Source organism: Urocitellus parryii, unplaced genomic scaffold, assembly GCF_045843805.1.
Source record: "Urocitellus parryii isolate mUroPar1 unplaced genomic scaffold, mUroPar1.hap1 Scaffold_43, whole genome shotgun sequence".
NCBI lineage: Eukaryota > Metazoa > Chordata > Mammalia > Rodentia > Sciuridae > Urocitellus > Urocitellus parryii.
Window position 1 is genome coordinate 5,293,546 of NW_027553833.1, and position 25,214 is coordinate 5,318,759.

Genomic DNA, 25,214 nt, shown 5'->3' on the forward strand with positions numbered 1-25,214 from the left:
TGTCTGACCCCCACCCTCCAGCCTGCACAGGGACAGGATGCCCATCAGAGGGCCAGACCGAGTGGGAGAGGGTGGGGGAAAGTGGCCAGGCAGGCGGCTGAGCGGCTGTACAAAGGCTCGAGGCGTGGGGTGGATCTCCACTGGCCAAGGGCCTCGGATCCCAAGGAATGGAGGCCAGCAAGGGGCCAGTGGAGTTGACAGAATCAGGAGCACATGCCAGGCCTGGTCTCCAGGGTCTCTGCCACTTCCTTCTTGTCCCCAAGCAGGGGGCAGTTGAGGAAGACCCTGGACATTAGCTGCTGAGGAGGGTGTGACTTCCACGTCTCTGATTCCCACTGAGCACCGAGCACCCAGCACCCTCTAGAAGGTGCTAGCTATAGTCTTCACACGATCCTCTCCACCCCCACCTGGATCTGTTGCACCCATTTTGCAGATAAGGAGGCTTGGGGAATGACGTAACTTGCCGAGTTGTGAGCATTTGGCAAGCAGCTGAGCCAGGGTTTAGACTCTGGTCCTTCTCTCCAAAGGTAAGTCCCAGGGAGCAGAGGCAACGGGGCTAAGAAGCTGATGGGCTCTGTCTGGAGGGACCCCAAGGAACCTGTACCTTGATCATCAAAAGCGTGAGTCAGCTCATGGCCCACGACGACACCAATGCCACCAAAGTTTAAGGCCCTGGAGGGAGAAACGCAAAGTGAGAGCAAGGCCTCTGGCTCCTACCCTGTCATGTGGCCCTCACTTCTTGGGCCTGAGATTTAGCAGAGTCTCTCGGGGCTTTGTGGGACACAGCCCTAGAGACAGTGGGAGGCTGGGCAGTCTAAGGGAGCCAGCTGTGCCCTGTGGGTGACATGCTCGTGCTGGACACTCTAGAGGATCACTGTCCCCTCCCACAGACTAGCAGTTAAGCTTTAAAGCAAACGGAGCCTGGGAATGGGCCAGCACCTCTTCCCAAGCTCCACACGGTCATCCCAGGAGTCCAGCTTCTAGTACACTGCCCTCACCCACCAACTCCCTGGCTGTGACTGCTCTAAGCCACCGGCACAGCAGTATTTCCCACATGGGGCTCTTGACTGCACAACTGTGCCACGTTCCCCGGTTGCAGGAGCTTTCGGCCCCAGAGACCCCTGGAGGGAAGGCAGGAGACAGGGGCTGCTGCCCTCTGCACCCACGACGCTGCAATCCTAGGCCACCTGGCCACCGGGGCGCAGATGGCTCAGTAAGATGGCTGTCAGGGTCAGCTGCAGACACAGGGCTGGCTGAGGGGCAGGGGACCCATCGGGGCACCAGCACCAGAGATGGCCTACTTGGGCGAGGAGCGGGTGTAGAAGGGTGCCTGCAGGATCCCAGCCAGAAACACGATCTCATTCTTGGTGGGCGAGTAGTAAGCATTCACCATGGGCGGGGTCATGCTCCACCTGCAAGCAACAGGTGCAAGAGAGCCCAGGCTGTGGGCGGAGTGGAACTCCAGTGGGTTCTCCATGACCCAGGCCCAAGTCAGCACAAGGACATCGGGCAGCACTGTTTCTGAGGGGGAAACTAGAAAACACCTGAATGTCTATAAATCAGAGATGTCACCTCAGAGGGTGCCACACCAAGGCACTCACAGACAGCAAGAGGGACCATCAGATATTGAATTGAGGTTATTTTTGAGGCTTGAAATGTGTCTAGAAACTGTTCTAAGGTGTGGTCTGTGGACAGTCCCCAAGATCCTCTGGTTTATGATGTCAAAACTATCTTCATTATAACATTGAGACACTTTGCCTCTGCCACTTGTTGAGATGTGCATCAAGGTACAAAAGCAACCGTGGATGACACTGCTGCCGCCTGGGCAGGGAGCCAGGCAAGTCCTAGCAGCCACCTCTCCTTCCCCAGAAGGTGCTCCAACCAAAACAAACCAGCCAGTCATTTTCATTGACAACACCCAGGAAAAAGTAGCCTAACTATTAATTCCATTAAATCTCGGCCCCCAAGTACCAGTCTTTAATATCCCGTGTGACCAATGGGGAAATACCCACGTGGTGCTTCAGGCCTCTCTCATCCTCTTCGGATGACTGACCAGCCATGGAATTTTGGACTTGGGCAACTAGGCAGACATGTTCTTGAAAATGAAAAGGGAAGCTTAGCACCTCAGGGTAAATAATTCACATTTTGTCATTTATTACCAATGATAAAAATGTGAGGTTTCAAAAAAAACTAAAGTTTTAAAGAAAAATTAAAATTTTGGAAAACTTGTATTGACCATCATGAATTTGATAGTACTTTAAGACTTTTCTCAGGAGGTCAACTATGATGTTAACTAATGTGAAAAAAAATTTTTTTTGGCTGCAGTATATGAAAGTGGAAAATCTGTAAATCTTAGTGGAACCACAATTTTTTTTCTTTTCTGTTTTTTTTTTTTTCATACTGGGGACTGAACCCAGGGTGTGTAACCACTGAGCCACATCCTCAGCCCTTTTTAATATAGTATTTAGAGACAGGGTCTTGCTGAGTTGCTTAGGGCCTTGCTAAGTTGCTGAGGCTGGCTTTGGACTCATGATCCCTCTGACTCAGCCTCCTTAGCTGCTGTGATTGCAGGCATGTGCTACCATGCCTGGCAAAACGCTATTTTCCAAAGGACCAATGCATGAGGCCATGATTATGTAAAAAATCCAAAAAGTGCAAGACAGATCAATGATTTTAGTGTACAGGGTATGAAAAGTTCATGGATAAGTTTTCAGATTTTTCATATTGTATTTTTTGGGGGGCGCAAGGAGGCTAATGGGGATTGAACTCAGGGCACATGACCACTGAGCCCCAGCCCAGCTCTATATTGTATTGTATTTAGAGACAGGGTCTCACTGAGTTGCTTAGTACCTCACTTTTGCTGAGGCTGGCTTTGAACTTCTGCCCATGCCTCCTGAGCCACTGGGATTACAGGTGTGCACCACCACGACTGGTTCAGATTTTCCACACTGCATTAATCTTTCCTTCCTTGGGGACTGAACCCAGGGGTGCTCTATCACTGGGCTTCATCCCTTGCCCTTATTTTTTACTTTGCTAAATTGCCTAGGTTGGCCTTGAACTTTGGCTCCTTCTGCCTCAGCCACCTGCGTAGCTTGGGTTGTAGATGAATACTGCTGTGTCTGGCTAGAAGACAAGTTTAAGTGAAAAATTTTAATCTAAAATTTAAAAAGCCAGGTAAATTGGCAGTAGTGTCTGTGCCATATTCTGAAGGTGAAGGCCCACCTACCTTCTTGTTTATTAGGGGGACCCTGGTTGACAATGGAAAACTTGGAGGAAAAGGATGTTTGAACCTCCATTGCCCACAAGAGGGCGCCAGAGGCAAAGAGGACTCGTTCTGACTTTTGGTAAGATTTATCCTGTTTCAGGAGTGGAGGGACTAGTACTGGGCTGACTACATCTAAATTTCCTGGGGAGACCATTTTAAAAAGAAGGGTCTTTCTCCAGATTATTCTGACTTAAGATCTGGGGTAGAAGTTAGGCTATGGCCAGGTGCAGTGGTGCCCAACTGTAATCCCAGCAATTTGGGAGGTAGAGGCAGGAGGATCACATGTTCAAGGCCAGCTTCAGCAACCTAGTGAGGCTCTCAGCAACTTAGTCAAACCCTGTCTTAAGATAAAAAATAAAAAAAGGCTGGGAATTTAGCCCAGTGATAAAGCACTCCTGGGTTCAATCCCCAGGAACTCCCTACCCCCGCTGCAAAAGCCCCCACAACCAAACACCACCATAACAACAACAACAAAAAAAAACTTCAGGAGGCAACCCCCACACCCTCACCCACATTTTTGGCAGTGCTGGGGAGGGAACCCAGGGTCTCAAGTACTAGGCTGTACTCTACCACTGAGCTACACCCTCATCCTAGGGAAATATCTTTGAAACTGCTCCCTAAGGGACACTGATGCACAGTGGGATTTGCAGTGTTTTCATGTGCTTGGTTATCAGCGCCCATCTAGAACCTTCCCCAGCTCTCAGGGAGACAGTGGGAGAAACCACCGCTCCTGTTTGTGAGGAGTTATGGGACATTCACCCATGCGGAGGGCCTCCTCTCAGGGCCTGGCTCTCCCCAGTTCCCACACTGGATTGCTTCAATGACCCCAGAACCAGTTCCCTTCCCTTCTACTTCGAAGATAATGAAATGAAGGCTCTGAATGCGAAGGCCATGAAGCTGGGATGTGGCGCCAGGCCTCCTCGGCCTCAGAGGCCAGGTTCACTCTGCCAACAGGCTGGGCACTGCGGCACACAGACTGGGGCCAGGATGGGCTCTACTCTGGCTTTTTTTGCAGAGGGTTCTGGGGATTGAACTCAGGGGCACTCGACCACTGGGCCACATCCCCAGTCCTCTTTTGTATTTTATTTAGAAACAGGGTCTCACTGAGTTGCTTAGCGCCTCGCCGTTGCTGAGGCTGGCTTTGAACTTGCGATCCCCTTGCCTCAGCCTCTTGAGCTGCTGGGATTACAGACATGTGCCACCGCACCCAGTGGCTTTTGATTTCTTAATTTGAAAAGAGGGCCAATGTGACAGTCACACCTGGCACCTGACAGTGGGTGGGGAAGGCAAGCTCAGTGGGGTGCATCCCCATGGTGGGGAACCAAGGCCTTCCTGGCCGGGCCTGGGGGACTCACTCGTCTCTGTTGGGGGCTTTCCTGAGCTGGTCAGCGGTGACCCTCCATGAGAAGTTGAAAAATCGCATGGCGTTCTCGAAGTAGAGGTCTGGAACTGCCGTGTATTGAAGAAAGAAGCAGAGACACAGGATGAGAGCACGCCCAGAGGAAACTCAGAAACTCAGACCCCTTGAGGTGAAGGGATGGGTCGGCAGGACCAGGGCCAGAGTGTGGGCTGGAGCTGCAGGCTCCACCCCTCCGGAGGCCTCTAACCTGCTGGGCCCAGCAACAACTGTCTCCTTCAGGCGCCTGACAGTGTCACAGTGCTGCAGGATGCCCCGGCAGTGGTTCCCTTGGGCAAGAAGTATCTCCATCACTGTCCTGCAGGACTGTGACGATGGGTGTGTTCTCCCTGTGTTCTATACCCACACTGGCCAATATGGTAGACTCTGGTGACAGGTGGCTACCGAGCATCTCAAATGTGCTAGTGTAATTAAATTTTAATTAACTTAAGTTTTGATGAATTAAATAGCCCCCCATGGCTGGTAGCTAACAAATTGGACAGCACAGATTTAATGAACCATGCTGGAGTCTAGCTCTGAAATGTCAGGGGACAGGTGTTATCACACCCCCACCCCTGGGCAAGGCCTCTCAGCTCCTGACAGGTGCAAAGCCCTCCCCCAGGTCCACTCCAGATCTTTACGGTGTACCCAAGGGCTGCTATAAAACACTGGGCCCTTAGGGGCAGGTCCCTGTCCTGTGGGCCCTTCCTGAGCTATCTCCAGGAGACTCTGGGTCTCGCATCATGATGACCCTGGGGTGTCTGAAATTATTCTTAAGAAACATGGCTGCGGAATGAGTCTCCTATTCTCAGAAGTAATTTTAATAGTCTTAGGTTTTAAATAGAACCATGATGAGAGGTTATTATAATTTCAAAAATGCCTGAATTTCAGAAATTTCACTCATGAGAAGATAGGAAACTATTATTTGGGGCAAAATCACAACCCACTTAAAGGGGTGATGTGCCGAAGGTTCTGGCAGCAAGCAGGGAGGCAGCAATCCCCCTCCACCTCAGCGGAGCGTCACCGTGCATTTGGGATGGCTGCCTCCTCGTTCCCATTCCCATCTCAAGGTCAAAATTTGAGGTCCGAGTTTTCTCTGAGGAGGTCGGGGTACAACCCTGAAGACAGGTGGCCGCTCTGGGGCAGGAGCGGGGGTGTGAGGGGCTTCACTTTCTACCCACCCCGTGGTGTTTTAGGGCCGTGATGCTGGCCAGCTGACCCCAGCCCTGTGGGCTCTGGGCTCAGGGTCAGGTGGTGCTGCACCTTTTAGGATCTGCTTCCCCAAAACCTTTTTTTTTTTTAAATTTTTTAGTTGTAGATGGACATAATATCTTTATTTTTTTATTTATTTAATGTGGTTCTGAGGATCGAACCCAGGCCTCACGTGTGTGAGGCAAGCACTCTGCCACTGAGCCAGCCCCAGCCCCCCTGACCCCCATTTTATGTAGTGCTTGGGTTGAACCAGTTGGAGTCATGATGCGAGGCCAGCGTTCTCCCACTGAGCTAATCCCCTGATGGCTGTCATGATGCCAGGTCAGCCTCCCTGCCTCCAGAAGCCCTGGGTGTCCCGCCCACCTTGGCCCCTCCCCAAGTGGGCACTTGGGATGGCAGGGCGTAAACCACTCACGTCGTTGAACACTTTGTCCAGTTCCTTGGGGTCCATAATGAAGTTGGGGTAGCCTATCACATTGTAGATGGCGTCCGCCTAGATGGGAGGGACACAGAACTGAGCACCCGCGATGCTGGCCAGCTGGCCCCAGCTCTGCGGGCTCTGGGCTCAGGGTCAGGTCAAGGGGCGGGGGATCAGGCACCTCCCCACTTAGGACTTTCACATCTCTTTTTGGAAACATTCCCTCCTTGCCTAACTTATCTTTTTTAAAAAAATATTTATTTTTTAGTTATAGGTGGATACAGTATCTTTTTTTTCTTTACTTTTATGTGGTGCTGAGGATCGAACCCAGTGCCTGACACAGGTGAGGCAAGTGCTCTACCGCTGAGCCACCACCCCAGCCCCCAGTTAATCTTTTGGGTTTCTGATTAAATGTTGCTTCCCCAAGGGAAGCTGCTATAGTCCAAATGTGTCCCCAAAGTTCAAGTGTTGGAACCTTTGGCAGGTGATGAGGTTCTGAGGCTCCGTCCCCCACCACTGGGGAACTGGGAGCTGTGGAGGGAGTGGGCACCACAGTGGCTTGGTCCACCTCTCTTGCGCGTGCTCTCCTGCCTGTCCACCTTCGGCCAAGAGATGTGTGACACTGGGCTTCAGGCTGTCCCCCCAGCCTGCTAGACTGGTCACAAGGCAGGACAGCATCCATGCGTGCCCAGGGGACAGGCTGGCCTCTCCTAGCCCTGCACTCTCTCTGCTGCTCTCGCCCGGTGCAGGAAGCCTGGGTGCCCGAGCTCCCGGGCAGCCTCACCTTCTCCTTGGCTGACTTCCGGGTGTCCTCATCCATCCACTTCAGCATGCTCAGGCTCTCCTCAAAGGCCTTCTTGATCTCCAGGATTATCTTGCTGGCCTGAGGAGACAGATGTTGCACCCTCAGCTCTGGGCACTGGCCCCCTGGATGCAACCAGTGGCCCAGGCATCATTTCAAAAGGTTAAAGACAGCAGCACAAAGTATTTATTACAAAGGAGGAATGAATATGTCATGCAGCATGGATGAGCTGGCAAAAAATTATATGAAGTGGAAGAAGCCCAATGTGAAAGTTTACGTGCGGTACGGTTCCGCTGTGAGAGCTATGCACAGCAGGCAAGCAGCAGGAATGGAACTCAAGTGGGGGTGCCTGGCTGGGGAGGGAGGCAGAGGACAGGAGTGACTGCTGATGGGCACAGGGGTGATGAGAATCAAGTTGATTGTGATTCCTGCACAAGTGAGAACATCCTAAAACCTCTGAAATGACGTGTGCACACTTTCAATTCCCGAGTTGTACGTGAGGTGAATCACATCTCAAAAAAACTGTTTCTAAAGTGCCTGGGTATAATGTGGCTGAAGACCACTCAGCCTGCTCACAGAGAGGATGTGGGGGAGAGCAGAGGGCGGCTTGGTGGGAGGCCTGTGTGCTCAACAGCTGGCTGGGCTGGAGGGTGTGGCAGCTCTGGTTTTAAAGGACATATAAATGGCAATAGCAAAGGTGAGACTTTCAAAAGTAGAACATGTCTCAGATTTCAAATAAAAACGTTGGCTTCTAACCCGCCCACCTGACTCTCGCCGACGCAGAAGACGCGGTCGCCAGGGCTCAGGCACACGTGTGAGCCACCGCAGAAGGTGAAGGAGCAGCGCGAGGAGCTCAACGGTGCGCACGACGGACAGCCTCCTGCCGCGCTCACGTCCCCCAGAGGCCGCCCACCGCGCATGGCTCTGCGGGGAGGCCGGGGTTCTCAGCCCTCGCACCCCGCCGCAGCCCAAGGCGCTTCCGGCCCCGCCCGCAAGCCCCGCCGCTCCCCCGCAGCCGCAGCCGAAGGCGCTTCCAGCCCGGCCCCGCGCGCGCTTCCGGCCCCGCCACCCGCCCACCTGACTCTCGCCGCGCCGCCGCCTGCCCACCTGACTCCCCGACGCAGAAGACGCGGCCGCCAGGGCTCAGGAACACGTGCGCGCCGCCGCACCGCAGAAGGTGAAGGAGCAGCGGGACGCGCGCAGCCGCTGCACCGAGGTGCGCAGGAGGAACAGCCTCCTGCCGCGCTCAGGTCCCCCAGAGGCCGCCCACCGCGCATGGCTCTGCGGGGAGGCCGGTTTCTCAGCCCGCGCGCCCCGCCGCTCCCGCGCAGCCGAAGGCGCTTCCGGCCCCGCCCCGCGCGCTTCCGGCCCCGCCCCCCGCCCACCTGACTCTCGCCGCGCCGCCGCCCGCCACCTGACTCTCGCCTTGCCGCCGCCACCCGCCACCTGACTCTCGCCGCGCCGCCGCCGCCCGCCACCTGACTCGCCGCGCCGCCGCCACCCGCCACCTGACTCTCGCCGCGCCGCCGCCGCCTGCCCACCTGACTCCCCGACGCAGAAGACGCGGCCGCCGGGGCTCAGGAAAACGTGCGCGCCGCTGCACCTTGGTGCGCAGGAGGAACAGCCTCCTGCCGCGCTCAGGTCCCCCAGAGGCCGCCCACTGCGCATGGCGCTGCGGGGAGGCCGGGGTTCTCAGCCCGCGCGCCCCGCCGCTCCCGCACAGCCGAAGGCGCTTCCGGCCCCGCCCCGCGCGCTTCCGGCCCCGCCCCCCGCCCACCTGACTCTCCCCGCGCCGCCGCCCGCCACCTGACTCTCGCCGCGCCGCCGCCGCCTGCCCACCTGACTCTCGCCGCGCCGCCGCCGCCTGCCCACCTGACTCCCCGACGCAGAAGACGCGGCCGCCGGGGCTCAGGAACACGTGCGCGCCGCTGCACCGTGGTGCGCAGGAGGAACAGCCTCCTGCCGCGCTCAGGTCCCCAGAGGCCGCCCACCGCGCATGGCGCTGCGGGGAGGCCAGGGTTCTCGGCCCGCGCGCCCCGCCTCTCCCGCGCAGCCGAAGGCGCTTCCGGCCCCGCCCCGCGCGCTTCCGGCCCTGACTCTCGCCGCTCAGCCGCTCGCCCACCTGACTCTCGCCGTCACAGAAGACGTGGCAGCCGCGCCGCAGAAGGTGAAGGAGCAGCGCGACCGGGCGCAGCCCGCCCACAGGTACAGGTAGCACACGTGATGAGCATGGCCGGCGCCCGCTGCCGGGGAGGCCCGGCCGCCGCGCCGCGCCGCGCCGCGCCGCGCCCCGCCCCGCCGCGCCGCGCCCCGCCCCGCCGCGCCGCGCCCCGCCCCGCCGCGCCCCGCCGCGCCCCGCCCCGCCCCGCCGCGCCGCGCTCAATAATTAATTGAATTTTAAATGACCCATAAATTTTGAAGCAATTATCCTATAGGATAATTGCTTCAAAAATAGGATAATTGCTTCAAATAGGATAATTGCTTCAAAATTTATGGGTCATTTAAAATTCAATTAATTATTAGGTCTATAACATCTTACAAAGGACTGAAACAGATTTCTAATTATTTGAATAAAAGCAGTTTTAGAATTTGTTAACAGTTGGGAGATTTTTTAATTATATGTTTTTATATTTTTACTGACTCTAAAAACCCTGAAGGACTTTTTAAAAAGCCTGTGAAGGTAAAAAGATTATTTATGATAGTTGTTTGTGAACCCATTGTTTATTCAATGCGTTTTTATTGGGCCCCTCCCAGATGTTGCAGACAGAGGGAGTCTGCATTGACAGTGTCCAACCTGGTCTGATGAAACTTACAGTACAGATATCCTATGTTAAGTTATGTTAAGGGAAATAATTTCCAAGGCTATGTGGATCCGTTCCTAGAATAAGAAAGGAGAATAAAACAGCATATTTGGGCTGGGGTGGAAGCTCAATGGAAGAGTGCTTGCCTAGCATGTGTGAGGCACTAGGTTCAATTCTCAGCACCACATATAAATAAATGAAATAAAGATCCATTGACAACTAAAAATATTTTTTAAAAAGGTGAATAACTAGTGATTGACAGGACAGCACTTCATGGTCTGTAATCTCAAATTCACATCTTAAAACAAATGTGGCTCTCATGTGTGTTTTAAATACTATAGTGGATAACCAGGTTAATATGAGAATTGTTCTTTTCCATCATATTTTGGGGGAAAGTTGTCCTATATTTTGGTTCATTGGCTAGAAACCATCAGGAATCTTTTGTTAATCTGTGACTAAACTCTACAGTTTACCTTTTGAGTCTTTATTGTTAGGAACAGTGAGGAGTATATTGTTTAGATTAGTATTTTCTGTTCTCTGAATGGTGTACACATGTATGGCAAGGATGACGAGACTTTATCTTAATGTCTTACCTCTGTCATCTTTGTGGAACTTTTGTAACTTAAGGCTATTGCCATGTAACTAAAATCTGAATTCACATTATAATGTTTGTGTACATATGTTTTCAACTTGCAAAAAGTTTATCACTTTATTTGAGTATATTATGTCAATTTTGTTTTTATTTTTTATGTTTTTCCTTTTATTTAATATTGTACTCTGTCAATAATTTTTTTCTGGTTATATTTAAGTACATGTGAAGTAGGAGTAGTTAACGATTGAAATATGTATTTCTTGCTTAAAATTAATGTTTGTTTCAGCACAGGATGACAGTTGTTAAAATCTGATTGTTTGAGTACATAGGTCCTGTATTATTATGTGTCTAATTGTTGTAGTCCCAGACAATTTACTTATTTAGTGATGTTTACTATTCTTCTTACATTGTTAAAACTCCAAAATATTATTGGTATAGACTGAAAAAGTAAGCAAAGCTTTGCACTGTATAGAATAAAATGAATCAAACTTTTCTCTCATGGGCAGTGGCAGAGGAATGAAGATAATGAGGCAGTGCTGTGCTGAGAAAGGAATATGATGAATAAAGCATAGTTTGAGTATTTATTTAAATACTTATTTTCATTTATAAAGTGTTAATGCGAATTTAACATCATAAGTTTTAAACTAAAAAGCTGTAGATTTGCACTAGTGAAATAAAATTTCTTTTTCTTTTTTTTCTTTTTGCAGGATTTTGCTAATATAATGAAAATGCTAAGAAGCTTAATTCAAGATGGTTACATAGCCTTATTGGAGCAGCGTTGCCGAAGTGCTGCGCAGGCCTTTACAGAGTTGCTAAATGGTTTAGAACCTCAAAAAATAAAGGTAAAATTGCCAAATCATAGCTTGTTTATCAATACCAGTGCACCTCAGATGAATTTAGAAAAAATCAAGGCTTTAACTCGAATTTATATACCTTATACCTGGGCTGGGAGCAGGTGAATCTCCTCCAGGTTGTGGGGCACAGGTGATGATCCCAATTCAGAGTTTGTGATTACATTCAATGTATGATCCATGCTTATGTTCTCTTTTTGACCATTGTTGGGGTTATCAGAACCTTCTGGCCTTTCCTTTTATGAAAAGGAGTCTTTTAATAAAGCAAGAATTTGGACTCGCTTTTAGGTTGCATTTTTTTATCCAGCAAGAAGGAATTAATTAGATAAATGAGTAGCTTAAGCAAGATTGTGAAAGCAGATATCTTACTTAATCTGTTACTAACACATGCAAAAACACATGATTTTAATTAAAAATTATTCTAATTTATTATGAACTATGCCTTAAACAACTGACACATCGATTCTGTGTTTTATTTTTTTTAATTTTTTTTTAGTTGTAGTTGGACACAATACCTTTATTTTATTTATTTATTTTATGTGGTGCTGAGGATGGAAGCCAGGGCCTCGCTCATGCTAGGCGAGCACTCTACCGCTGAGCCACAACCCCAGCACTGATTTTGTGTTTTAAATACTTGATATGAATATAACAGTTTTGTATTTGCAAAATATATTTTCTAATTCTATTTGATCATTAATTCAATCATACTGATGAATGATGTTATTACACTTGTTTAGTGATGTTATTACACTGTTGTGGCTAGAAGGTTAATGTGATGTAAACTGGCAGATTTATGTTTAGATTTTTAACTAAAGCCTTTTTATTGACAGCAATTGAACCTGGCCATGATTAAATATGTATTAGTAGTATATGGACTTGCCATTTCTCTGCTTGGAATAGGACAGCCTGAGGTAAGATTGTAACACAGAGAACAAACAATTAAAATAGGATATTGGTTTTGTAAGATATATAAAAACTGTTTTTCCATTTTGGCTCATTTCCTTCTGTGTAATTTCTTGAAAGGCTGAAATAGCTAAATTTAAATAGTTTGTGCTTTTTTTTCTTTTTTTTTAAAGAAAACTTTGTATTCCTATTAGAAAAAAGTAATGCTTGCAGTACTGGGCTTCTACATCTTACTTACATAAAAAATAAAGAATCTAATGTATCATGGTAGGCAAATTGCAAAAACATAAAGTTGAAGGAAAAGAGCAGGTTGGAGAACACAAACATTGTGATAACACTAGTGTATAATTTCGTATAGAACAATACTAAATATTGTTTATGGATACCTCTGCATTTTGTAAAACTGAAAAAAAATCATGGACTACCCGTTTATCATATTTAAGATAATGACAACATTTATTGATAAAAGAGGGAATGGGCCTGAGGAAGTTAGAAAGGAGATGTCAACTTTGTGTTATGCTGTTTTATTAGAAAACTGAAGTAAACATGATCATGCTTAATAGCTCTTAGTTCTGGGTGATGAGTAGTTTGGTGTTTGGTTAATTCTTAAGTGGAGGATTCAGGTAATAGCATATGGTCTGCATGTAGGTGTGAGCTCTAGTGGTCCCCATTACTCATGCTCTTCTTTAACTTTCCTGGGATGCTTACTTACCTGTGCTTTTCAGTGTTATAACATTGTTTGAGGTTCTCTAGAATGATTTCAAGTATTATAACATATCCTTTCTGCCAACTTGGATGCTAAACTTCCCTGTTAAAATGAAAGTTCAACTCTAAATTGCTACCTAGTTAAGATCAAACTTGACGTTTATGTTTTACTCACTTCTGAGAATCTACAGTGCCTGAGGTTCATTTTCCTTGTTCTTGATGTGACAGATGGAATGCCTTCTATTAATTCCTGTCTAATTCTGTTTTATAATATATCAATGGAAACAGGACTTCATGATTTTAATTCTATCTTGACAGAATAATAAATTTCATGCTTTCCCTTATTGGAATTGAAGAAATAGTTTCTTATACTCATGATTTACTATAAAATAGACAAATTTTTTTAAAAAACTATGAATATGGTAGAATTTATGCATTTAAAAGATTTTCATCAGCATAGACCCTTAAGGAAGTCATGTGTTGACCACAGTCCAGCCCTTGTTTCAGACATTCTTGGGATGCCTCTAAAGGGCTATTTTTTTTTGGGGGGGGGCTATTTTTAAGATAGCTTTTGTCTAAGAGAGCAGTACTTAATAGGATGTAGATTACAATGTGTGTGCATGTGTGTATTTGTATTTGTGTGTTTTTTATCATGAATTTACATCTTATAGTATTAGCCAGCATGGGCCATCACTTTGTGTGTACAAAGAAACGTTTATATAGTTGGCTGTCTTATATTTTTGGCAAGGTTGGATTTGTTGAATTCCTGGGTTTCCATATGTTCATCTGATTAGCTACAGGAAATTTGTATAACTTCTAAGAAAATGAAATGCAGAGAATATAATTTTTCCATAAGAATTTTTTAATATACAGTTTTTTTAATATTACACGAAATAAATCAACTTTGGGGTGAAGTCTGTTTTAACATTTTTCTTCTTGCATAAGTGATTATTGTTCTCACCTTTATTAAAGGAATTATCTGAAGCTGAAAAACCAGTTTAAAAGGATTATTGAACACTACCCCAATGAGGGACTTGATTGCTTGGCCTATTGTGAAATTGGAAAAAGTATATTTAAAAAAAACCAGGTTAGTAGAAATGACATTAATTTCCAGGCTGATAAATTTGAAGTCTTAATGTGATGATGATCCTTTTTCTGGAATTATTTTGTTACCTTATGTGTGGCACACTATTATGATTGTGATTTACTTTGAGGAGCTGACATCTTAGTATCGATATTAAGTATTAAAGCAAGATCAATCAGTGCAATTCTTGATGCTTCTTAATTTTGTAATTCATAAGAAAGTCAGTAATAGAGTATTTAACATGAAGAATTTAATATCCATTTGTACATTTCATGTATAAATGGTGACTGAATTGATATAAATTAGTACTTTAAAATATGGTTTATACATTTTGATGTTAAGCACCTATTTCCAAAACAATTGTATGAAAGTGTTTTAAATAAAAGGTACATGTTAACATGATGTTAAATACATCATAAGTTAAGCATAAAAACCTTTCTGAATTTCTATTATAGTAGAAATCCTTATTCCAAGTTCAAAATACAACTTTTCTCTAAATGTTTTATTGCTCTTAGTCTTGTCTCCCCAGATTGCCTGTATGACCCTTACAGAACAGGATTGTGTCTTGGGCTTTAAAAAAAGAAATCTGTGTTTCCAACCACTTGCATTCAATATACATAGGTTACAGTATAAAGAAATAATTGTTCACTGATTGAAATATCTCTTATAATTTTTAATTTTCCTCATATTTTCATCTAACTTTTTAGGGAAAGTTTTTTATGAGATTCTTGGGAACCCAATCTTAGAGTGTGCCTGGAACCTCTTTGTAGATTTTTAAAGATTAAAGAAAATTCTTTTACTTCATGAAGTTAATTTTGAATTGGTCTGTAAGGATCAAGTAGTTACAAGGGAAATAGGATTTAGCAATCACCTTTATAGTAATAGCAAATGAAATTAATTTCAAAGTGTAGTGTAAATTGTTAGGACATACTTGTTTAATGCAACGGTGATATGCTGGTATTCACAAGGTCCAGGAAAGAAACATAAATGTGTAAAATCATGGAAATGTGGTAAACTGAAAAGTCTTTGCCATGTTGAAAGGCATTTACATTTTAATTCCTAAGTAATATGATGTGGGTAAAAGTCTAATAGCTGCTTTTTGGCATTGTAATGTACCATTTGTATCCTGCTATTGATAATTGTCTTATGGTGGATGGTAGTCTAGCTTTTCTACATATAAATCTTTTTTTTTTTCAATTTTTTGTCAGTGAGTTATTGGCTATTTTTTAAACTTTATTTTTATTTGTTTACTTTTATATGGTGCTGAGGATCGAACCTAGTGCCTCACGTGTGCAAGGCAAGCACTCTACTACCACTGAGCTACAACCCCAGCCCTACATATGAATCTTTACATATGTATAGGCAAAAATAAGTTTTTAAATTAGAAAATAGTTTCAAGATTGGAGAAAGCAGGGAATCTCTTTTTTTAGTCTAAAGAGAATAAAGCCCTCATTAACTTCATAATCTAATACTTCAGTATCTTTTTTTTTATTGTTGATTCCTAGGAATTGATGACTCTGGTATCTCTCTCTGTCTTTCCTTTTCAGCCTCTACACATACTTCATATGTGTGCAAATGTTTTCTTTTTTTTATTGGTTATTCACAACATTACAAAGCTCTTCACATATCATATTTCATACATTAGAATCAAGTGGGTTATGAACTCCTATTTTTACCCCAAATACAGATTGCAGAATCACATTGGTTACACATCCACATTTTTTTACATACTGCCATATTAGTGACTGTTGTATTCTGCTACCTTTCCTATCCTCTACTATCCCCCCTCCCCTCCCATCTTCTCTCTCTACCCCATCTACTGTAATTCATTTACCTCCATGTTTATTATTCCATTCCCCTCACAACCTCTTATTTTTTGAATGGAACAAAGTTGCATTTTAAAAGGAATAGTACGCACCTTACCATGATAAAGCCAAAGGCCAGGACACAGTTATATTTAGTTTATATTACTGTAATAGCAAGCAGCAATAAACCTTAGTTTTATTTAAAGGAAATTTAGTGTTCATTGAATACTTCCATCTGATGTTTTATTGAAGGTACTCCTACCAAGAAGCTCTAGGTCTTGTGAACTCTTGTAGTAAATGAAAATATCACATCACATCTTTTTCTTTTTTTTTTTCCTAATTCTGATTTTAGATTCCTAGAAGCTCTCAATCACTTTGAGAAAGCAAAAACCTTGACTTATCGTCTTCCAGGAGTGTTAACTTGGCCCACCAGTAATATGATTATTGAAGAGTCTTAGCCAGAGAAAATAAAGGTAACAGTTTGTTTTTGAGAATGTTCCCTGCTAGCTATATTAAGTGATGCAGGTGTTGAAAGACAGACAGTAGTACTCTCCTCACAGTCCCTGACATGCATTCTCCCTTGAAAGAGAAACAATGACTTTTAATGCACTTTTCCTAGGTACTAGTGACACACCTTCCATTCATCATTACATTTTCCTTACAGCAGCCTTGAGAATTGTGTAGTATGATCATTTCCATTTTACAGTTTAGATAGGTGAAGTGATGAGCTCATGGTTAAGCATCAAGGAAGTGGTAGAGCTGGAACTTGAGTTCAGGCATTCTGACATTAGTGCATGTGTTATTAAGCAGGATGCTGTACTGGTTGTACTTAGAGGAAGGTACAGTATTACTGTTTTATTATATTAATATCATTATTGAGATGGTACCTGAGTTTATGAATTGAATTATGAATTTAGTGTCATTTCTGGAGCCATATGGATGCTTTACCAATTCTAGAAAAACTAATAAATTTTGTCTCATATACCAGAACTTGCTTTTGTATGAAGCTTTTAAAAGTACAGGGGCCAACTTTTACAACTTAATAGTAAAAAGAGAAATAATCGAATTTACAAGTATATAATAGACATATCTGCAAAGAAAATAGTGATAACCCATTAGTACAATATTGTTAACCATTAAGGAAATGCAAATAAAAACACAGTGAGATACTGGTTCACACTCTGAGGATATGCATAGATATTAAGTGTTGGCAAGGGGATGGAAATATTATAACATTCATACTTTGCTGGTTGTAATGTAAAATGGTGCAGCTGCTTTGGGACAACAAGACTGGCAATTCCTCAAATAGTTAAACATAGGGTTACCATGTGACACAGCATTTCCACTACTAGATTTGTACAAAAAAAGGAAAACATGTTCTCCCCAAAACTTGTACATGAATGTTTATAGCAGCACAATTCATAATAGCCCCAAAGGGGGAACAACCCAAGTATCCACTGATGAATAGATAAACAATAAGTACTGATATATGATACAACATGCATGAATCTTGCGAACACTGTACAAAATAAAAGAAGCCAGACACAAAGGTCACATGCTGTATGATTCTGTATATATGAAATATCCAGAATAGGCAAATCTGTATACAGAGACAGAAAATAGATTGTCTAGGTCTGGGCATTAGGGGAAAAAGATGAGGAACTGCTAATGGTATTGAGTTCCTTGTTGGACGATGAAAATATCTAAATTTAGATTGGTGATGGTTGTACAACATTTTGGATATATTAAAAGCCACTGAACTGTACTCTTATGTAAGTTTTATTATATTTATATCAACAAAGCTGTTACAGAAAAATAAAGCACAGAGATTATTAGATTTTCCTCTCATTATACCATATTGGGATGGAGATATACAAGTTATTGACAACAAAATCCAGTACTGAAAGCATGGTGTTAGTCTCTTGGGGGCTTCTAATTCTCTAGAGCATTAACAAATACATGTGACAGAGATAGATGAATGGGAGTGTTAGGATTTTAGATCAAGTTACATTGAGAAAGAGATGAATCATAGGATTTTCAGGCTTGCCGTAAGGCTTATTTTATCTTAATTGTTCGATTTCTCTTAATTCTTTCCTTTTTTTTTTTCCTGCTTTCTGGGCAGTTCCTCCAAGACCTATTCTGAAACAGAAATGTTCTAGGTAAGATTTTTAACAATCAATCAGTAGTTTTTATATTGTCTCTTAGTATATAACTCTGTTAAATGCAGATTTCTAAATTGTGCTATTTTTTAAAATTGGCTGTGTAAACATATATAAATAAGTATTTTAAAAATTATTTTTATGGATATTTAAAACAGAACTAGCTTTAGAATGATTAAATACTGAAAATTTGAAAAAGTCACTATTTAGTGGTTGAACTTGTAAGTAAAATTATAACATTTCATGTTATGAAATTACTTATCAACAGATTTGGCATTTAACAAAAATTATATAGTTAGCTTTTGGCTTTCAATTTCAAAAGCATTTTTGCTTTTTTATTTTTCTCCACTTTAAACATTTTGAACCAATGACTATTTCTTACCTTGAAATACTTAGTGTATTGTCAAAATTATTCACCTCTGTATCTTTCTGTTCAGATCAAATAATTCCAATCCTTTTTTCTTTTCTTTTCGGTCCTGCTTCTTGTTTTTCATCCTAAAAAGTGATTTTTTTCTTATAATTTGTGACCAAGAAAAACCAAAAGAAAAGATGTATAGAATTATTTGTTGAAAAGGAATCAGTGTAACCAAATCAACCAAATTCCCATGTTGTTATTGGGGTGAAAATAATATTTTATTATGGGATCTTGCTTGCAGAGTACATGTACTATTCTTATTTACCCTACACAGTAATTTATATACATTATGTACATGGAAATAACATCTATACAAATTATACATAGCTTTCTTAATTAAAAGTCACAGCCTATTGCTTGGAGAATGTTTTCTATAGTAGGCAACAGAAAGTAGTTCATTGAGCAATTAACAAAGGTAAATTATCACTAATTGTAAATGTTTATCAGCCTAGAGAAGCTAAGACTGAAAGAAGACAGAAAATTGAAAAGAAAGATCCAAAAACAAGAAGCAAAAAAATTAGCACAAGAAAGAATGGAAGAGGACTTAAGAGAAAGTCATCCACCCAAAAACGAAGAACAGAAAGGTATGCAGAAGTCCAAACATGATAAGAATAGTATGCATTTGCTTAAACGTACAAATACAGAATTATAAGGCTCATATTATTATTTAATTGAAGTATAGATTTCAATTAGTATTTTCATACTATCACTAAAATATAGAATTCAGTTAGCGCGGCACTCCTACAGCCCTGAGTCCAGGGTCCTCTGCGGCTCACAGGAAAGGCTGAGCACGCACAGCGTGGGGGGGAGCCTCTTGCAGCCAGATGGAGGGCCAAGTGCCAGGCTTCTTAGTAGCCTTCCAGGCAAAGGGCCCACCAGAGGCGATGAGGACACGGGTGCTGGAGCAGGACTTATGGCAGTGCAGCCTGACAGGTAAGTGGGCTGCAGGAGAAGGGCCGCCCAGACGCACCACCTGGTGCACACCAGCTTTTCGCAAGCCAGGTCTCAAAGGAGGTTTTCCCGGGCGGGGCTTCCCCTCCACTGGTAGGGGGTGGGTGGAGCTCAGTGCAGGGCACTTCGTGGTAGCCTGGCGGTGGGCGAGGTGGGCGGGCACTCCAGCTGTGCGGGTGGTGCCCCTTGACACTTATAGCGGGCGGGTGTGGGGGGCGGGCGGCGGCGGGCCTGGGGGCGGCGGGGGGCGGGGCGGCGGTCCGGGAGGCGGGGCCAGGCGCCGGTGGGGCCTGGCGGCGTCTAGGGGCCAGACGGCCGCGGGCCAGGCGGCGGCGGGCCCTGCAGCGGCGGCGGGCCCTGCGGCGGCGGCGGGGGTGGGGGGGCGGGGCCCGGCGGCGGGGGGGGCGGGGCCGGTCGGGTGTGGGGGCCTGCGAGCCCGGCCAGGCGGCGCGAGGTCACAGGTGGGCGGTTGGCGGCAGTTGGCGGCGGCTAGCAGTTGGGCGGGCTGCTTTGGATGCTGCTCCCCAGCTGGGGTCCTCCACACAGTGTAGCAGGTGAGCAGGCCGGGGCTGCCTTCGGGGCAGAGGTCCCGGAGGCGGCGGGGGGGGGGGGGGCGGGCGGCGGTCCATGAGGCGGGGCCGGCGCCGGTGGGGCCTGGCGGCGGCTAGGGGCCAGACGGCCGTGGGCCAGGCGGCGGCGGGGGGCCGGGCGGGTGTGGGGGCCGGCGCGCCCTGACCGGTCTGCGCATGCGCGAGCCCGGCCAGGCAGCGCGAGGTCACAGGTGGGCGGTTGGCGGCGGCTAGCAGTTGGGCGGGCTGCTTTGGATGCTGCTCCCCAGCTGGGGTCCTCCACACAGTGTAGCAGGTGAGCAGGCCGGGGCTGCCTTCGGGGCAGAGGTCCAGGAGGCGGCGCGGGGGGGGGGGGGGGGGGGCGCGGGCGGCAGGGTGCGCTGCCATCAGGGCGGCGGTCCATGAGGCGGGGCCGGGCGGCGGTGGGGCCTGGCGGCAGCTTGGGGCCTGTCGGTGGCTTGGGGCCAGGCGGCGGGGGGCCCAGCAGCGGCGTGGCCCGGGCGGCGGGGGGGGGGGGTTGCCGTCGGGGCGTCAGTCCCGGAGGCGGGGCCGGGCGGCGGCTTGGGGCCTGGCGGCGGCTTGGGGCCTGGCGGCGGCTTGGGGCCTGGCGGCGGCTTGGGGCCTGGCGGCGGCTTGGGGCCTGGCGGCGACGGGCCGGCGGCGGAGGCAGGGGGCCGAGCTGCGGGGGGGCGGGGGCCGGGCGGCGGAGGGACCGGTGGCGGCGGGGGGCGGGGCGGCGCGGCAGGGGGCGGGGCGGCGGGGGGCGCTGGCTTCGGAGCGGGGCTCTGGGAGGCTGGGCCGGGCGGCGGTGGGGGGGCGGATATTTATATACAGTATATTAAGAGATTTAGTTTTATTCTTATACTAAGAATTTCCTGTTTTTTCCTGTCAGATGTTTTTGATTTATGTGTGAAAAAATTCAAAAAAGACAGTTTTAAAATGTGTAATGTTAAATTACTGATCTTCAGTATTTTCTGATTATAAGTGTTGCATTTGTACTTAAAAAAAACTCCATAAATGAATATTTTCAAGCACACATTTGTCTTGAAAATATTCATGTATCAAATTTGTGCATGTCATTTGGGTTGTATAAATGTAGAAGCATATTAAGCATATACTGGTAATGTGACATATATTTTAAATATGTAGAAATTATATTCTTTTTCTGTTTTCCACAATTTCAGAGCCACTTCTATAGATATTGAAGAAACCAACAGAATGGTATACTTAAATGTGTTGTGTACTAATGGCATTGATTTAGCTGTGAGTGTGCAGTGGGAGACGATATCTGAAACAGCCCTTGGCATGAGTATGTTTAGTTTTTTATGAGAAAAAAATGCTGTAACTCAGAAATGTTGCATGTATAAGATTTACATTATTTCCATGAATTATAATTTATGGGTTTATTAAAAATGGGAAACAGATATTTAATTTTATTACTATATCCAAGAATATTTGAGTGCCTAGGAATGTTACTGAGCTCATGGAGCTTAGAATTTAAAGTGTACCAAAATAATAAGTAAAAATCAATGTGGAGGAATCAATTATGCAAAGAACTGGGTTGGAGGAACCTGGGAGACACGAGGGGGAAGCTTTAGAGGCAGGAAACTCAGGCATAAAAGGACATGTCATAATTGAAGAACCTCAGTGAATAGGGAGTACAGAAATAGGGGAGATGCAGAGATCATTGAAGAACTTGAGAAATATTTTATGGATGTCAATCTTTTATCCCAGAGTTAATGGAAAACCTTTGAGTGGTTTAGGCATGGGGAAGATGGTATGGTATGATCATGTTTGCATTTTTAAGTGTTATTCATAGGACCGTGTAAAGAATTGGTTGGTATAGCAGAGAAGAGAGGATGCATGGAGATGAGCAAAAGGGCAACAGATGATGGAAGTTTAGAGCAGGTGATGAACTGGGTGCAAGGGTGAGGGTGAGACCCAGATGACTCCTAGCTTGTGTGGTAGGATAGAGTGTCTTGCCACTGACTAAGAGATGTGTGAAAGAAGGCTAGGTGTTGTTTTGGTGAGGGAATTAAAATAAATCTGTTTTAGCACATTTTAAGTTTGAGTTCCTTTTGAGAAGGCGTTTATACTCAAAGGAAGGTCTCTGCTGCAAGATAGACTTAGGGATCTGACATGTGTTACTGTTTTTAAAGTCATGGACATTGATTTAACAATCTGAGAAGAGGAGCTCTAGACAGAGAAGGGAAGAAGACCCAGCCTGAAAATTGAAAAGCATCAGATTGAATGGCTAGGGATAGCAGAGTGATCTCACGAAGGGGATTTGGAGACCTGGTGAGAAATACAGGAGAAAACAGTAGATTGCAGATACTAGAAGAGTGTGTTAAAGGGTGGGAGACGGGCTGGGGCTATTGCTCAATGTCAGAGTGCTTGCCTAGCATGCCCAGGGTCCTGAGTCCAAACCCCAGTGCTGGAAAAAAGAAAAGAAAGAAATAAAACATGTTTTAGCATATTTCCCTTTAAAATTACAGTTAGCAAGTATTTATATTTAAATAGACCTTGGGAAAGTTCATATGGCTATAGAGTGAAGTATTAGTACTCCTTTTGTTATCCATAATTGTTATTTTAAGTTACTATTTTTAAGTTTTCTAGCCTCTTTCTCTCTCTCTCTCTCTGTCCCTGTCTCTCTCTCTCTCTGTCCCTGTCTCTCTCTCTCTCTCTCTCTCTCTCTCTCTCTCTCTCACACACACACACACACACACACACACACACACACACACACCATGGGGAATTCATTTGTATTGAAGTCATTAGTCTCAATGTTTAAATAACAAATTAGAGCAGATAAGTTTGAGAAGGAATTATGCACTGGTAAATAATGATTTATGTTTTTTAGGGGGAATGGATGTTGTCTTTTCCATATTTCAAAGTTTTTTTGGACAAGCCAGTTTCTGGCTGGTGTTTCTTTACTTTGGAAGATTCAGTATATGGTATAATGTTAAGAAAATCATCATTTACTATTTACCGATGGCAAGGGATTTTTATTCCAGTAAAGGTAAACATTGCTTATTTTTTTCCACAGTGCACAAAATAATATATACAAGTAAATGTGAGATACATTATGAGTTAACTGTTTTTTGTAATTCTCATTTTCTAGGATTTAATGATACAAAATCCTAAAACTTGTGAGGCCTTTAATATTGGTCTTTCCCCCTACTTTGTAATTACTCATAAAGAAAGAAATGAAGAGAAGTCTTCTGTTAACAGTGTGTATACCTTCACATCTGGATTCCAGTTATTCCTGGTAAAAACAAAATCTTCATTTTATATTGCTTTACCTAAAAGAAATTCAGATTTGTAAGACTGATCTAAATGGATGACAATGTATATTCTATGTTAATGAGTAACAGAACTTTTTGCAAGTTGATACAAATTGTAGCATGTATCTTAAACGGGGGCTATTTTTGTTGGCTTGAAATGATGTATGCTTATGATATATGCATACCTAGTGATCAGAATAGTTTTAAACATCGAGTCTTAAACATCAAATACTAACTCATTAGTATAATATTTAGTGCCTTAATGAGTTAAACTCTTTAAATTTTTATTCCCACTTTTCTGTCTTCCTTGCAGGTGCAAACAATCATTATTTCTGAGAGTTCCCAAGTAAGATATTTTACTTCAGACAGTCAAGATTATTTAATTGTTGCAAGTCAAAGAGAGGATTCCGAATTAACTCAGGTTTGAATCTTTGAAAATGAAGATCTCCCCAACTTTTAAAAAAATACTGTAATTGAAAGTTATGAGGTAGGGTCTAGAGATTTGGTATAAAAGAAAACCATAGTTTGTGGTAAAGTAGTAAAGGAGAATATGAATATTTATTGGTCCCAATTAACTTTTAAACAACAGTTATGAATATTATATGTTCTTCAAGAGCCAAAGCAAATGTAATCATAAACATGAACATTTAATAAGAATTTAATTGAGTTGGAAAACATTATGGAGGAAAATCACACAGCTAGATAGATGGTATCACTAAAAATTCATGATTAACATTACCAATTGGGCACTCAGCATCACCCCAGAAATTTCACATTTTTCTAGCACACTACATCTTATAATCTCCTTAATGCTTAATTGATAATTTTTGTCTCTGGTGCTTCTGTACATGCTTCTTATCGCCTCATTTTCAACTAATGACCTCAGTGAAATGAAAGTCACTAGAGGGAGATTACTTATTTTCCCAACACCAAATTCAAAATTCCACTTAAAAGCCAGTGTTGCCCCTCCCTCCTGCTGCAGCGGAGGAGTGTCCTTCTGGAGAAGCCCTTCCTTTCACATGGCTGCCCCTCAGCCTTCATAAGGTTTAGTTATTCCCTCCATAGCTGGCATTTCTTTCTCCACGAAATTATTACAGTTGGCATAAGTAGTTGAGAATTGTTCAGTTTACAACGAAATCCCTTGATCTCTTCCCTTTCTGATTTCTTTTTTTTCATTTATTTTCTCTCCTTTTCGATAGGACGTTGTGAGAGAAGTGTCAGCTAGCTTTGTCTACTTCTCATGCTCACCCATGGCGACTGGGTTGCCAAATCTAGTGGATATGTTTATCACTGTCATATACAACTTCCCACCAGCATGAGACTTAGTCATACCCAAATCTCATCCTCCTCTACTCTTGCTTTGTGATACCACAAGGCTTTCCTTCTTAAGAACTCTGTCTGCTCAGTCTCCATTGCTGGATCCTCCTCCCTTTTCTGAATCAATATGTCTTAGAGTATTCCATAATTCAGTTTTGGTTCATATTTCTTCTTTCTTTTCACCTACTATGGGAAATTTCATCAGTTCTGTAGCTCTTCATAGGAACATTAGGCTAGCTTTACATATCAGCTGTAGGCTAATGTCTTTCAAATCATATCTGCAACCTTTCCTCTGTAGTCCAGACTTGAATGTCTAACTGCCTATTGATGCATCCACTTAAATATATTTTAGGAGTGTGTTATAATGTATATCAAGCTGAACTGTAATTAATTTTCTCTATGAAACTGTGCTTGAGTATTTGCTTTTATCTCAGGAAGTAGTAACCTCAGAAATGCAAGTGCTCAAGGGAGAATTCTGTGATATATTTTGTTGAATTACCCCCTTTTTTTTCTTTCACATCTAATTGATCATTAAGTGTTTTTGAATCTGTGTCTCCATAATATTTTTGAGTGTAGACATTTCTTTCCACCTCAGCTCATCTCCATCTAAGCGTAGTTCTTATCTTTTCTTACCTGAACTGCTAGTCTCCAAGCAAGTCTCTGAAGTTCTCTGATCTCCTCAGAT

General features: G+C 44.6%; 1 protein-coding gene and 1 pseudogene across 3 annotated transcripts in view; one reads left to right on the forward strand and one right to left on the reverse strand.

Annotated features, from left to right (window-relative positions):
- LOC144252432 (flavin-containing monooxygenase 5-like) overlaps positions 1-4,709 on the reverse strand; it is a 64,362-nt gene extending 59,653 nt beyond the window's left edge. For all 3 annotated transcript variants that reach the window (XM_077794756.1, XM_077794757.1, XM_077794755.1), the window contains exons 1-2: positions 4,621-4,709; positions 605-672 (exon numbers count right to left, since the gene is read on the reverse strand). The gene's annotated coding sequence lies outside the window, so the exon portion shown is untranslated. The remainder of the gene's footprint in view (positions 1-604; positions 673-4,620) is intronic.
- A 4,506-nt stretch (positions 4,710-9,215) lies between these two features.
- The window catches only part of LOC144252431 (transport and Golgi organization protein 1 homolog), a 102,101-nt pseudogene continuing 86,102 nt past the window's right edge, over positions 9,216-25,214 (forward strand).